This window comes from Columba livia, chromosome 2 (assembly GCF_036013475.1).
Source record: "Columba livia isolate bColLiv1 breed racing homer chromosome 2, bColLiv1.pat.W.v2, whole genome shotgun sequence".
Taxonomy (NCBI): Eukaryota; Metazoa; Chordata; class Aves; order Columbiformes; family Columbidae; genus Columba; species Columba livia.
The window spans coordinates 118,969,682-118,984,788 of NC_088603.1; the positions used below are offsets into that span (position 1 = coordinate 118,969,682).

The 15,107-nt window shown below is 40.0% G+C and overlaps 1 long non-coding RNA gene across 5 annotated transcripts in view; it reads left to right on the forward strand.

Moving 5' to 3' along the window:
- The window catches only part of LOC110359098 (uncharacterized), an 85,599-nt gene extending 81,474 nt beyond the window's left edge, over positions 1-4,125 (forward strand). For 4 of the 5 annotated variants that reach the window (XR_010470557.1, XR_010470558.1, XR_010470559.1 and 1 more), the window contains 2 exons: positions 479-610; positions 2,158-4,125. This is a non-coding gene — a long non-coding RNA (uncharacterized LOC110359098). The remainder of the gene's footprint in view (positions 1-478; positions 611-2,157) is intronic. The other variant, XR_010470556.1, reaches the window with a different exon arrangement.
- The last annotated feature ends 10,982 nt before the right edge of the window (positions 4,126-15,107 follow it).

Here is a 15,107-nt window from a genome sequence, read left to right on the forward strand (position 1 = left end):
CGACATGCTGATGTATGCTGTGTTGTTTTAGTTGTCTTTAAAGACTAGTACAATTCTCATTCAGATGAAAGTAATGCTTTACCTGGTTTTGGGACTGTTGAACAATCTTGTGCAGTATATCTATGGATAAACCACTGTGAGTCCTCAGAACATTTTTGTCTATAGGAGTAAAAAATCTATCGCTGATAACCGTAGCGTTTTCTAGGGATGTTGGTGCCAATCACTTCAGAAAATTTGGCCTGGTCAGCAAGTGTGGCTGGGCAGCAGCTCTTGCACCATGGTAGTGCAAAGTTTCAGCATTGCCTCCCCACATGGAACTCTTACAATTGCTCTTGTGTGTTCTGTATTCATATGCCATAATACTTATACAAGAGATAGCAATACAGATTGCATAATTCTGTAATCATGTTTTTAATGGATACTGATTTAGTTGATTTTGGGAATTTCTTCACAATTATGTTTTCTCTTACTTTCCTAGCAATTCAGATCCCAGTAGGAAAAGGCCGAAATTCCTCATGAACCACCTTGGCCAGGTCTCAGCCTTCTCACTCAGGGAGGCACTGGGCATTACCTCCCTATGGCTGCCTGAAATCCCTCGAGGTGAAATTTGGTAAGGAGGGGACAGACTGTGTGGCAGAGGTGTTGGTCAGCTTGGAAAGACTGAATTGTACATAATGTTTCTGTGACTGAACCCTGAAGCAACATCAGGGGTCCAAGGACAAATTCAAGGAGGGTGCACCATTTTACATGATCCAGGTAATTACTGAGACAGGTACAATGGTTTGGTTCAAGTGAAATGATTTATTTGGGAAAAAACAAAATTCCTACCCAGCAAAGCTGATGGAACCAGTCTCAAAAACAAAGCTATTTAGCAAATTTAAGAGAGACCTCAGCAGCTGACTGAAATCTAAAGTTTTTGCAGGGACAGTTGGATTTTGGCTAAGTTTTTCTGGAAGCCTGCAGCGCTTTGGAGGAGTCCTGCCTGGCTGGCAGACCATTGCTCAACCCTCTGACTGCCAGGGTAGAGGATTGATGGCCTGTCATTGCAGGATGGCCCACCAAGTAGTCTACCTTTGAACTAGAGACCTCGGGGCTTCCAGGTTTCGAAACTGGGACAACACTTGTTTTGAAACTTTGTTGATATGTTTTGATATGCATTTTGGTTTCAATAAATTACCAAATCCTGACCCCAAAAAAATGTTCCATAGGAGTTTTTTGAACAGCTCTATTACAGTCTAAATTTAATGACCCTGAGGGAAAAAAAAAGAAAAAAAAAAAAAATTTATCCAAAAATAAAGTAGAAATAAAACAGAATCAGAATCCATTGAATGAGTCTGAAGCAGGGTTCCTCTTACTCTAATTACTGGACATCCTTGCCTATAATCCCACTTGGCATCCTTGGGCCTTCAGTAGACCAGTCTGGTCTCAGTACACAGTTCTCTTCTTAATAGTAAACATGATATCCTGATAGTAATTGTTTTGCACAAATGCTGAAAGTGTCCACGAAATCTCAAAATGAAGTCTTTTTGGTAGATGACTATGCATCCTGCTGCTTATGTTATTGTGATTATATTAATAGTGTGTTCTCCAACTTAAGCAATGTGCAGGTGCAAAACTCTCATTCAGCAGTACATAACTCTTTCATCTGCTGTTTCTTGCCAGTAGATTTCCTGCCCATATGAATGTTTCTTGTGAAATTTCTGGAGAATAGCTGCTGGGGTTTTGCCAGTTGTAAGAAAACAAATATACAAACAACCCCCTTCCAAAACTCAACATCCTCCCCCTTCCTCAGTCCTCTCTTTTGGAAAGTACTTCTTCATAGTAGATGTTCTACATCTAATAAAAAGGACTGGTCGTGAAAAAATAAATGTTGTCAATTAATGTGGCAAAGGTAAAAATAAACAAATTGCTAGAGCTGAGTAGTGCAAATAATGTCACCAGAGCCTGCCTGTGTGTTGGGATGTCCCTTTGGCTCACCTGGGTGCCTCACTTTACATATGTGCCCATGCCTATCCTTACTCAACCACTCACACTGTAACACTTCTTTTGAAGCCTATCCAGTTATATTAGATTAAAAGAGAACTGACTATGACAAATAATAATCAAATTTTAAAGAGGCCTTAATGCAGTGTTCTGTTTTGTTTTTTTTTTTTTAAGCGAACAAACACAGCTTTGGGACCTATGTGCATCCTCAAGCAGCAGAGAAACCTGTGGAACTTGCATTCACAAACTGTGTTTATTCCAGGAGGCTTCATACCCTGTGACCATCATACAGAAACAAAGACAGAAGAGCACTTTGAGAATCAGAGAAGATTTAAGGGTTTGAAAAGTGTATCAGTAGGTGCTAGTCTGCAAAAACATACGTGTGTGAGAAAACGGCAGTTAAACTAACTCAGCTATTAATACTGTATTTTAAAGGGAAATAGATCTTTTTAACATCTAAATAAACTGAGAAATATGCCTAGATGTAAAAAAGGAATTTCCAGTTTCAAGTGTGTTATTTCCTGTTAATGTGATTATTTACAGTATATCTGTTCCGTGTTTTTTTGCAAAGTATGTTATTGACATTTTAATGGTATTTCAGCATAAGATTATGACAGATGTGAAACAGTCAAACACCAACATTTGCAATATCTTTGACCCCAGGATAAACTGTTGCACTTCAAAAAATTATCCTATGGTACTTCCATAGCCTGCTTTCAGTGTTTTGTTTTGTTAAAACAGTAGAGGATTCATTGAATTGGAGCCTGCCATTTCTTATTGGCATTTCTCAGAAGAATAAGAACAGTCATCAATTATGTATTTCTCCAACAAAAACATATACTCAGTATATAAATGTTCAGATTATAATTCCACCCCAAACATACATGTATCCTAAATATAAACCACAATAAATGTTAGACTAAGCAAAAATGAAGAACAGCAAAGAGGGAAAAAAATAGAAAGGAAACCACAAGAATAAAAACGCAGGCATTAAGTAAGATAATGGATGTGAAAAAAGAGCTTACAGATGAAGTTAAGAGAGCCAGAAATGAAATTATCCACAAAATCATTGCAAAAGCACAATCTATTATTATACCAGGCAGGTGAAATTCTGATCACAGTCATTACAGTCAAGGCAAGCATCCTGAAACACAGCAAATAAAACCTGAGGGCTTTTAAATGTCCATGATTAAAGAAAATTCCAAATCATTTCAGTGATCATCAAACGATGATTTAAAAATTACATCAGGCCAGAATTTTTTCTCTATAAAGTTTAAATTAACTTATGCAAAAAGAATTGCAATTTCCTAAAGAATTCTCCTTTTCTCAGATTTTTCTGAAGGAAGAAGTAAGACCTGGAAGCTCTGTTTTTGTGAGGAAGAATCAAGTTAGTTAGGGATCAGGTTTGTGTTTTGAATGTCTATAAAATGAAGCTGAGGCTCCAAGCTAGACCCGTCTATAATTCTGTTGTCCACCAACTAAGAAAATACAATTGACCTCTTAGGCAAACCACAACTGAAATGTATGAGTCTAAATAATTCCTGTAAGTGAATTTGAACAAACTTGATGCTTTTTAGTAAATTCATTGCAACTACAGGATTCTGTTGTGTCTTTAAGTAAGCCTGCACAGCTGTCGTAAAGTGCAATGGATTGTACAAGTGCAACAGTGGGCAGAGCTGTACTTTCTATTTTTCATTAATTTTTTAAAGCAAAGCCAACTTGTAGTATGAGTATGTTCCTTGTTAGTAATAGCACTACTATATTACTTTTCCAACAAAACTTGCAAAATATTACATTACTTTTTGGTCCACTGAACTACTGAACTGCCAGTTCCTAACAGAAAAGAGCTGTAACTGAATTGCTAGTAAAAGGAGCAGGAAATTAGATAAAAGGGTTACACTAGTTTTACATGCCTAAATGAAAAGGTGTTAGTTTTAAATCTATACCCTTTCAATATATTTTCCAAATCTTCAAACGTCCCTGACTTTTGTTATTGAAATTCTGCAGTAAATTAGCTCACAGTGTTTCATCACTCACGTGTTGCGACAGCTTAGTTCATGCGATCAGAAAGAAAATTTCTTATAACCTGATAGGCACCATGGTGTCTTTGAAAAATAAAAATCTTACATGATTGCAGCATCATTATTAGATAGACAAAGATTTCTTTTCTGATAACTGTATAACAAAACATTTGGAGGAAGCTAGCATTGTAACCAGGCAAATATCCTTGCTCATGCTGCCTGGAGAACTGTGGTAGGAACAGCTTTTGAAACCCATACAACAAATGTGGTGGAGAGAAGAACCTTTTGAAACTTTACTCCTGGTAAGGAGGAGGAGTTGTAAAAGCACTAGAACATGCAAAGTTGGATGGGAGTCACCCCACGTAACTTCAGCCACCTCTGTGTTGAGCATACTTAGTTTAGGTTTCCCTTACAATCAGTGGAAGGTGAGAGATCTCCATGTGGTGAGCCATATTTTGGTTCTTTGAATTGTCAGCCATTGGAGTGTCTCTCTCTCCTTTGACTGTAAAGAGCATTTAGGGGTCCTACAGCTCATTCTGCCACCATTCAGGCCCATATTTAGGTGGGATGAAACTGAGACTTCCAGTACACACTATAAATGTAAGATGTGGAATTACAGAGCCATGCAACAAATGCAGTTCTCAGTCCAGTCTAGGAAACCCCAAGTTAACCTTCTCCAGATTAACAACAAGTGAAACTCCACTGCTAGGAGGGGAGGAGAGAGAGGAAAGAGAATGCATCCTGGGTGAAGAAATAAAACATTTTCTCAGATGCTTACTCAATAGTATTGTGCTTCAGGCTCAGGATGTTGCTTCATTGTCAAATGGCTGATCTTTCCTTGTCATGCTTTCCTATTGTTCTCCATTCCTTAAATAATCCTGGCTTTCAGCTGCATTTTTTATCCATTAAATTCATTTTCAAACCCCCTAAAAAACAGAGATTAGTTTAGCAGATCAGGAATGAATTAGAAAAAAAAGTTACATAATGGACCTACTTAAATTACACAGTTGCTACTTGCCTTTGCATAGTAATAAAGATGTAGTTAATAGCTTCCACTTTATTTAGCTGCTAAATTCTGCTTTGTTTCAGAGATCAACTCCACTGCAATAACTACATTGTTCTTTGCTCATTAATCACTATTATTTGCTCTCCTTGGAATTGTTGTTAAGTTTCAGAACATGGCCAGTCTTCTGGCAGACAGATGAATGTGCTGATCTATTAGACTTCTTAGGCTCTATGATTTAGATGAAGCATTACTATTATAATGGTTTACAGACACTAGTGGCTCATCTTAGAGCTTCACTGTGCAGCCCATGATATCGCGGCAGCTCTTAGGTAGAACTGGATTGATGTCAGTTTGTTCTATGGAAAAGGTACAAGAACAGCATAGTGCTGGTTACTATACAGTCAGTATTTGTCAGTAGTTTCCAGACAGTTATACTTGCAGTTAAATCAGAAAATAAGTAGGGGGTTACAATTAAAATCTCAGGTTTATCTGAGGTTCTTTTTTTTTTTTTTTAAATTTGTGTGTATGCGCTTATGGCATCGTACTGCAGAATGTTGCCACAAACTTACTCTTTGGATTCTTGTATCTTTACCAGACCTATCAGTAGGAGATATGCAAGTGGTTGTATACACACTGTAATGTTCTTTAGTAAAAGAGCAGTCCAGTGCAACAGTTATACTAATACAGCAGGTTATTCATCATCTTAATATTTATATGGATATTACAATTATAGATATAGATATTACAATTTAGAGTGAATAAAGCACCACTTTTTTTTTTTTTCCTTCACATATTTTTAACAAAATCTTGCAGTTAATATTTCATTAAACAGGAGTGAAAAATCTCCCAGGCAATTCCATTTACTGAGACCTCATAATCAATTAATTGTGGAGCAAAAGCATTATCTCAATTTCACCGAATTAGGTTCCCTGCAATCCACAGTTCACTGTCACCTTTTTTTGCTAAGCGTACTTGCTACAGCTGAAGTTCAGTGGTCATAGTTACAATCTCTCTCCCTGTATGTCTTTAGTCTGCCTTTTCCTATGATGAAGCAGCTTCCACCACTACACACGTTTCATTTAGGATCCTCTCCATTTTGGTCAAGTGTGTTTGCTGTGTTTGCTTTCCTTTCTTTAGGAAAAACAGCCTGAGGATACTTGGTTGAGCTCCTACATAGAAAACATAGCAGAAGAACGTCTGTTGTTAATTAGTCCTGTATTCATAAGTAGGAATTCTCACAATGAAGTTGCTTGTAGCACTTACGCACCTTTCTAAAGATACAAATTGGGGTAGGTGCCAGACTTATCTCTGGGACCTGCTGCACCTACTGAGTAGCTCCCGGCCCACCTGGGATGGTCTATCTCCGTCCTGCTGAGGCTGTGTTGTGCCTCTTTGCCAAGGGAATTTGGACTCTAGCTGGCAGAAGTCCAGAAATGTGATAGTTTAATGCCCGAAGTTGTAGTCTGCTCTTCAGACTAACAGCCACTGTCAAGTGAAGCTAGCTTACCCAGTCTGGTTATCTCATTCTCTGTGTGTTTATTTGAATTTGTAAGGTGCTTCCTGTAAAAAAGCTTTTATGAAGGGTCTGTATATGTTGAACCGTTCAGGCACCTTGCAATGGTCCTCTTACAGGGCCATACTCAGCTGCCTTTGAACTCAGGAGAATGCACCCAGCTACTTGTGAGTGAACACTCTAATTGTACAAACATGAGCTCAGATTTAATTAAAACATTTAGGGGAGCATTTATGAGCAATATTTGCACGTTCTCCCATCTTCAGTCACAGCTCTGCTTGTATCATTCGTTTTGAGTAGCAGCTCAGACTAGCAGAATAAATAATCAACAGTCACTGAATGTGGTTGTCAGTGTGGACAGTTTACTTGGTTTTCTCAGCATTTAGAAATGGTATTTCTCACCTCCTCCACACAAGTCTTTTCACTACCCTGCCAACTTCTTGAAGGGAAAAATAACTTCAATAACTTCATTCTGGTTTGGGGTGTTTCAAAAGTTACGTGAGAAGCAGTTTAGTGCCTTTTTTTTTTTTTTTTTAGGAATGTTAGCTCAGGTATACATCTATACATCTGACTTCTTAATGCCTCTACAGCAGGAATGTTCAGAAACATTCACATTTGCAAATGCTGTTGCACCAGTAGCTTTCAAAAGCTATGCCTGTGTGAAGAGCTTAATCTTTGGCAAAGTCCAAAAAGCTATTGCCATGCTTGGAGCAGAATTTATTTTAGCATCTAAAAGAAGTTATGTGTCTAGCTATCTTAGTTTTCTGAATTCCTTCCACAGTCAATAGTGTGCAGGTGAGAGATCCTTCCACTGAAGATGCCTGTAGAGATGTCTGTCTCTGCTGACTATAGAAGTAGCACCTGCAATCTAAACACCATTCAGTAGATGCTTAACTTTAAGCCTTAGGAAGTTAGGTGGAATGAATCCTTCTGCTTACGTTTACATATAAAGCTTCTGAAATGTGGGTTCCCAGAACTTGACCTTTCAAGCTTAACTTGATATCGGAGCCAGTGACTGGAGCCAGACTCCCTGGCATTTCCCACTGAACTGCCTGGGAGGGAAAAGGCACAAGGAGTCACATCCAGAACAAGAACATCTACTTACCATGCTGTGTTCATGTGGACATCAACACCACAAATCAACATTAGGCAAACAAACTCTTCTCCTTGTAAGAATCACTTATGCTAGTAATTTGTAGGCCTGCCTATCTTCATCTTTTCACATATTGAAAGCTGTTCTTTGTTGGTTTAAAATACGAATCTAATTTGCCTTCCCTCCATAGAGAGATCCACAAGTGACTCTAGTTGTCACAGTCGACGATGAGCTGCTGAAAAAGAAACTAAGATTGCAGATAGTATCTGCAACTCAGCATCAGACCAATACCCTCACTACAGGAATTTAGAGTTCCATGCAGTCAGCCCTCAAGTTTACTTGTCCTGGATTTCATACGTTAGGGTTGGGTAATTCCATTCAGGAGAAACACAGGTACCATAAAATGTCTGTGAACCAAGCAATGAACTGAATTCCTGTCTGAAAAACCTGGTACACAGATTTCTGCAGAACACAAGAGCAGCAACAGGAAAGGCATGACCTAGCGTTTCTGACTTAAACAAAACACAGTACTGTGCCAAAACAATAGTGTTAGCAGCACATTAAAAAATATCAGTCTACAGTCCCAATAATGCTCCACAAATAATTGGAAACTTTGCGCATGAGCCAAATATTGAAAGTTGCATGAACATAGGAATGACCATATTTGATCACACCCTAATCCTGCTTGGGGAGCATCTTGCCTTTGGCACTTCTTGTTCTCATCTTTTGTCATTCTACTTGCATTTCAGTTATGTCCAGAATTCCCAGTAAAATCAAGACTCTACTGCTTAATTGTATAGCCAAAGCCATTCTCTGCCCCAAAGATTTTATAGTCTAAAATTGGGAGAACCTCCAAACTGTTGGATCTTACCCTATTGCCATGAAATGATCTATCTTTGAAGTCCACTCTGGCAAAATATCCTAAGTGTCTACTTAAGAGGTGCTGAGTGACCTCATTTAAACCAATCCTTAGGATTAGGCACAAGGTTTGTTTAAAGTGTTTTGAGATCCTGAGATATAGGAAGCTTTGGACGTGCAAAGATTTTTTTAATTGACTTAATACGTTTTCGTGTTTATTTGTAGATGTAGAGCTAATGCAGTATAAAATTTGACAGCTAAGACTAGTCATGAAATTTCTCCAGGAAAATAAAAACCTGTTAACAATTTGCTGACATTCATGAAAACCCCTAAATACTTCTAAACCTGTTTCATATGCAAGAATTTGCAGTCTTTTGCATTGTAAATATTAGCAAATGCTTTTTAAATGATGCTCAGTTTTCACACACCGTTTATCTAAGAGCTTTTGGAGTAGCAGCAAATTGTAGTCCTATTAAATTTCAGTTCACCTTCACACTGGCACTTGAGCCAAAAATGGTTTTTGGGGGTATTTTATAGACAATCCAAAACTACATGTCAACCATTAAGGACTTGAATGTAAGGTTACAAAAAAGAAAATACACTATTAATAATGAACAGGGCAAATCCTGTCTGCTTTACCCATGTGAGCAATTCAGTCAGTTTACTAATCACTATGTGAACAGAGGAGACTGTGTATGCTATTTCACTGCCTTTTGAACTTCTCTATTTATGTGTGAGGAGTGCAGCAAATAGAAAGAAAATAAACAATTTACTTTGGAGTCTTGGATTAATTATCAACTTTGGATAACATCCTTTTAAAGGCAGCAATTGAATTTTTTAAGATATTTTTTTTTAAGACAGCAGCTATTAATTTTCCAATCATAATAGTTCTCTATGGGTTTATTTCTAGGGTATTCATCCTAGTTTAAATTTAGCCATCTGGAGAGTATAAGCACAAGTGGGAAATAGAGAGAAAATGTTAACCTTTTTTTCTTTCTCTTGTGCATAGCAAGTTTGGCAAGACCTATCCTGGTAAGTCATGTCCAGCAGTTTCATTAATTTAGTCTCATTATTCCTTAATTCACTTGAGATTGTAATTTTTTTTTTTGATCATTTACAGTTTTGCTTCTTAACAGTTCTGCCATCTTACCCTAAGGAGGGTAGAACTGGGCCAGGCAGGGAGACAGGAACATTTACAGTTCTGTAAATGTAAAATGAATTTATCTCCTTATCTCCCCTCATTAGTACCTCTTTTGCTCCCTTTTCATCATGCTCTCCTTCTGAAATTGAGCTCCCAGTCGTATGGATCCCTGGGAGATTCTGTGAGGAGGAGAAGCAGCCCCAGCACCTCTGTGTACAGATGGAATGGGATCCAGCTCCTGCATCCCAGTGCTCTCTTTGGGAACAGAAGAGGTGGCAATCACAGCCACCGGAACCAAAATGCACTGTTGCAAATGTCTCCTGATGGATTATATTTCATGCCTTCCTAAAAGTTTTACCACAGCTTAAAGCAGCCTGGGCATATAAAGCTTAGCTTTACTTGTCTGACCCTGGCCCTTTCTCTCCCATCTACTCCCAAGATCTGCCTTCCCTTTGGGAATCTCCAGGAGGAATAAGATATAGGGGTTGCCTATAGTCGGTGTATGCACATAAAGTGGCCCTTCATGTTACCACAGGCCAAAAATGAAGGCCGTGGTCTGCTTTAGTTTATGCCTCTTTCTCCTTCAGCTGGAGTGAGGCTTCTCCTGAGTCTGAACCTACTGCAGTTTTATGTCTTCTGTGGCCACTTTTTCATCTGCCCTAGACCCAGTAATTCAGAGCAATGCAGTTGTGCCAAACAGCTCCCCCAAATGCACTGGGAAGAACAAGGAAATAAAAACACCCCTGCTACTGCCTTGCAGAACCTCTTCTCCTTGCCCTTGTCATTTCTATAAACAACTTTCTATGAGGATAGTGGGAATTTGGTGTGGAGAGTGGGAAGAAAACATCAGCTTGGAGGACATGAGGGAAACTGGGAAGAGCAGGAGCCTGGGAAGGGGGGTAGCAAACTGGAGCCTTGGGGGAAGACTAGTTCTGTCTGGAAAAATGTAGAATCTGGAAAAGTGTGGAGCTCCCTGTGGCTGAAGAAGTGTCAGCACTGCAAGTGGACTTGGTGGCCCAGGCTTCCTTGCCAAAAACTGAGAGCACACAGTCACCCAAGGAGCATTGTTAAGTCAAATTTATAATTTTTTTTTTTCAAGGTATCTTGTTCATTCCCTGTTATTTTGTCTCCTAGGGTCTCTTCCATGATGGCTTGAAGTGCACCTTAATTAATAGCAGCAGCAACGGGTGGCAGGGAGGTAGCAGCATGTGCCTCCTTTCCTGCCCTGCTATTTCTTCCGTCAAGGAAGTCACTTGCGCTTTCTTTCATCATTCCTCCTCCTCCTGTCTCCCTCCCCCGTGTCCTGACTCCCTGCCCTGATTCAAGAGCTTGAAGGTCTGCTGGTGGTAGCTGTGGTGGCTGCAGGGAGGAGGGAATGGGGGGAAAAGCAGAGGGAGTAAAATAAGTGTCAAGGAATTCATTGTCTGTTCTCCACCTGTTGTTATTCTGGTCCCAATCAACCTGCTAGCCAGGCTGGAGCCAGTGGCCATCTGGAAACACTGCTCTGTTTATAAACTTGGCATGAAGCAGCACTCCCGGGCCCTGACCTCCCACACAAATCTGGAAACAATTAGAGCAAGATGATAGGCAGGCAGGCAGGGAGAGGAGAGGAGGGGAGGGGAGAGAAAAAGAGCGTGTGAGAGAGGAGGCTGCAAAGGGAAAAAACAGACAGAGAGAAGGGGAGCATGGAGAAGGTGGCAAATGTTTCTGAGGTGCAAATATTTATGCCCACCTTAAATGACCGCTGGCTCATTAATTATTGCCCTTGCCAAAACAGCTTTTTTTTTTGGTTTCAAGGCTAAAACATGCCTCTTTGCCTTCCCCAGCAACACAGGTTTTCCAAATTACATTTTACGTTTTATACTGCTAAAAGTTTGCCTTTACAACTCTTAGGAAATTAAGATGGATCTGTTAGGTCCACATGCTCAGATCCATACATGTTCTGTACTTGGTGGTATGGAAAACTGGAGTCCAAATATTGCAGCTCCCACCCATCGCTACTGGGAGTAATGTCTTTTTCTGCTAGTCATACACTCCAACACACCGCTTTCCAGAAAGGATGGCTCTCAGTATCCAGGTCTCCTGAGTGTGGGAGTCATTTGGGCTCAATTCTCTCAAGCCTTCTCTTGCCCCACCCTACCCACCCACTCTTATTGCAACTCCTCATTGTCTTTACTGGGAAGGCTGTGCTTTTCCTGGTCAAACCAGACCTTCAGTCACCGGGTTACTCCCTAGCTCCTCTTCAGAATTTGGACTCTATCCCAGCCCTGCTCTTGCCTTGCAGGTAGGCAGCCTGCCCATCACCAACCTGCTCCAGCGGAGCCCTGAGGACAGCAAGAGCCACAACTCATCACAAAACAAAACCATGCATTTCCTTTCTGGATATGTGGTATGGGCAATCCTGTCCATATGCTGTGTGGTTCTAACACAGCTAATACAGATGCCAGTGTGTTCATTCACTTCTCACAATGTGTTCTTGCAGTGCAAGAGCTGCAACACTGAGTCCTGGATGTTACAATCCTGACATTAATTCCTGCTGGCCTGCCCGAGGGAAGGATCCCCTTTGGCTCACCTGACAAATCTGTTGCTTACGCATCCCGAGAAGCCAAGCATTGCGTTTCACGTGTGATAAAATATGGCTCCTTCCTGATGTGCAGAGCTGCTGGTGGTGACATTTATTTTCTCTCACAGTGCATCCAAACAGATCCCTGCACTGGGCTGGGTATGGCCCCGGGCGGCCACGTTCAGAGCTGCTGTTGGGACAGTGAAGCCTGAGCCGGCACCTTTTATTTTCCTTGGTTTTCTTCACCCACGAGCCTTAGGCCTGAACTTGCTCCCGAGGTACATTAAAGGTTTATCTGCTCTGTAATTCAACCACAAAAAACTGCAGCTCAGAATATCTAGGGTCAATTTTTTTTTTCCTTGACATAGGCTTCAACAGACTCCATTATTTCACATCCTTGAGTCTCTTCCATGAGGACTTGAAGGACACCTTAATTCATAGCAGTAGTATTTGCCTCTGATGTGTATGTCAGGGCAGCCTTTGGCCCATTGACTCTCACCAGAGTGCATGGCTTATCTCAGCTATTTTGTGCTGGCCATGATACAGGCATGGCCCAAGTAAGACCAAGAAAACTGATAATGCTTATAGTACCAGCAGCTGTGCAGAAAAGGAATTATCAGCTGCAAGATGAAGGCTGTTTGATTTTTACAGCTCCTAACGAGCTGTTTGTTATGCAGTGGTAGCTGAGGTTCAATGAGTGAACCATTCTGCATGCTATGGGAGGCACACAGCATCCACTCTGTCTGTGTCATGTTGTATTATAGCATCTCCTTTATCTAATGCTTATTTTCCCTCAGACAGTGAGCTACCACTGTTGGATACACGGTTACAGTATCTGTGGTCACATTCTTTGGGGTGCTGGAAATATTCTGAAAAGTGCTTAAAAGGACTTTTCCTCTCCAAGGGAGTTCAGTGGTTCAGACTCGTTAATCTGAATGAAATATTGCTATCATAATTAGTGCTAATTGGCAGCTTTGTTTGCAGCCTCATCAGAGCCAGTGATTAGCTACACAAAATGAGGAGGCTATAAATGCGTGTCTATTCTATAGATAAATAAAGGACCTTAAGGTCAATTACTGCTAAACCAGCACTTTTGAGAGCACTATGTTCATGTAGTGCCTCCTTCCCTTTCCAGAAATTTGTGTTTCACAACAGCTGGTTACTTTTCTCAGATTTGCAGGAAGCATCAAGTTATTACGTTAATGTCTGGTGTGGCTATTCCTATGCTGACCCACTCAGGAATGCATTTTGTTTTGACATGACCTCGGAAACTTAAAGGAATACAAAATGCACAACATGTAGGCGTGTAAAAATAAATACAGGGAACCCACTAGACATGAATAGCAAGGAGTCTAGCAGCAATTCAACTATAGGGCTAAGAAACAAATGGTTTCTTTATGTGGCTCTGGCTGTTCGGTAGCTGTGCTTCAGAGCAATGTAATGGGTTTTAATGTTCATAAAAATGTTCAATCTGGTAAACCAATTTTTAGACTCTTTCGCAGTCTTGTTGAAATTGGATTCATTTGAACTGTAGTATAAAATATTATGTTTACTTAACCCTTGTAAACTGATCTCCTTTGTCTTCATGAATTAGTTGGGCAGTTTAGGGCCTAACATTCCTTCCATAGTTAATAAAATTTAGCATTTTTCTCTCTATTCATAAACTTAATTACAGTCAGACCTGGTTAATCAACATAAAACTTTTTTAACGCTCATTCTTTGAGATAGCTTTTGGTTGCAAAATAAATACAAAGGTCATACATTGAGTCTTTGTATATTATTAAGATTCCTAAAGTCTACTAAGATTTTTTGTGTGTGCAGCCCTGAAGATAGTGTAGCGTGCATTGACTGAGGTCTGATTGTAGCTGTGATGCAAGCTTTAAATCATGTCAGAGACTTTGCTCTTTATAAAAGGTGATAATCCATCTCTGTCCTCATCTTTGACTCAAAGTCCTGCTGATGTAAATGGCAGTTCAACATTTAAAGCTGCTGCTCTGTTCTCCTCTCTATCCATTTCCTGAATTTTCATCTGTCTCGCACCAGGCCCCCAGAGACATTTCATACAGGCATTTCTATGTTACTTGCAAGTGGGCAAGAATAAACTACATTCCATATGGCCATTAGGTAGCCTTTTTGATACATGTACATTGCATTTCCCAAGGCACTCAGGATTTACAAAAATCCTTGAATGGTACAGTTGATGTGGATCAAAGAGTCCAAGACTCAAGAATTTATGAAGCAGGATTTTGAGGTTTTCTGTCTGCAATTTTGTAGAGGGTACAGTGGCTGGAATGGTGTTTATAAATCCTATAGTTTTTTCTGGGGGTAGGTGGTAGGTAATAGTGAAATCCCTTTACAGCCCTAAAAGATAGTATAATTTGGTGTGCACTTTTGTTAATTAATTTAAGAATTAATGCCTAGCACTTGGTTTGCTATTGTCAAGCTCCTGGGGACCATTTCACCCCATTCTCAGTGTGGAATATTAGACAAAGTGCAAGAATAGAATTTTAACTAAAAATGAATAGTGAAAGGACAGAGCACGTTGTAATTTCAGCTTTCACTTCAGAACTGATTAATGACCACAGAAGATAAATGTAAAAGGTCAAACCTATCAATTTTAAATCATGGAGCAATAACAGAGCTGCCATTTCTTAAGTTCAGGCTTCCTGCTACTTTAAGTCCTGCTTGCGATGGCTTACGCTGAGTGCTCAGGGAGGCTTATGATGGCACTTTGCATAAAGGGCTAGTTTTCAGCCGTGAATCAGATATGCTTTTGTGTATAAATTCAATATTCTGATACTAGTAGGACCGAAGTGAAGCTGTGCAGAAGTTTAGTAAAGCAGCTACAAAAACAAGGCAAGACTCTATGAGACCCTTTTGTGTGTGTGTGCCTCTGTGTGTGTTATTTAAGGCATATAGCTTCATCTCT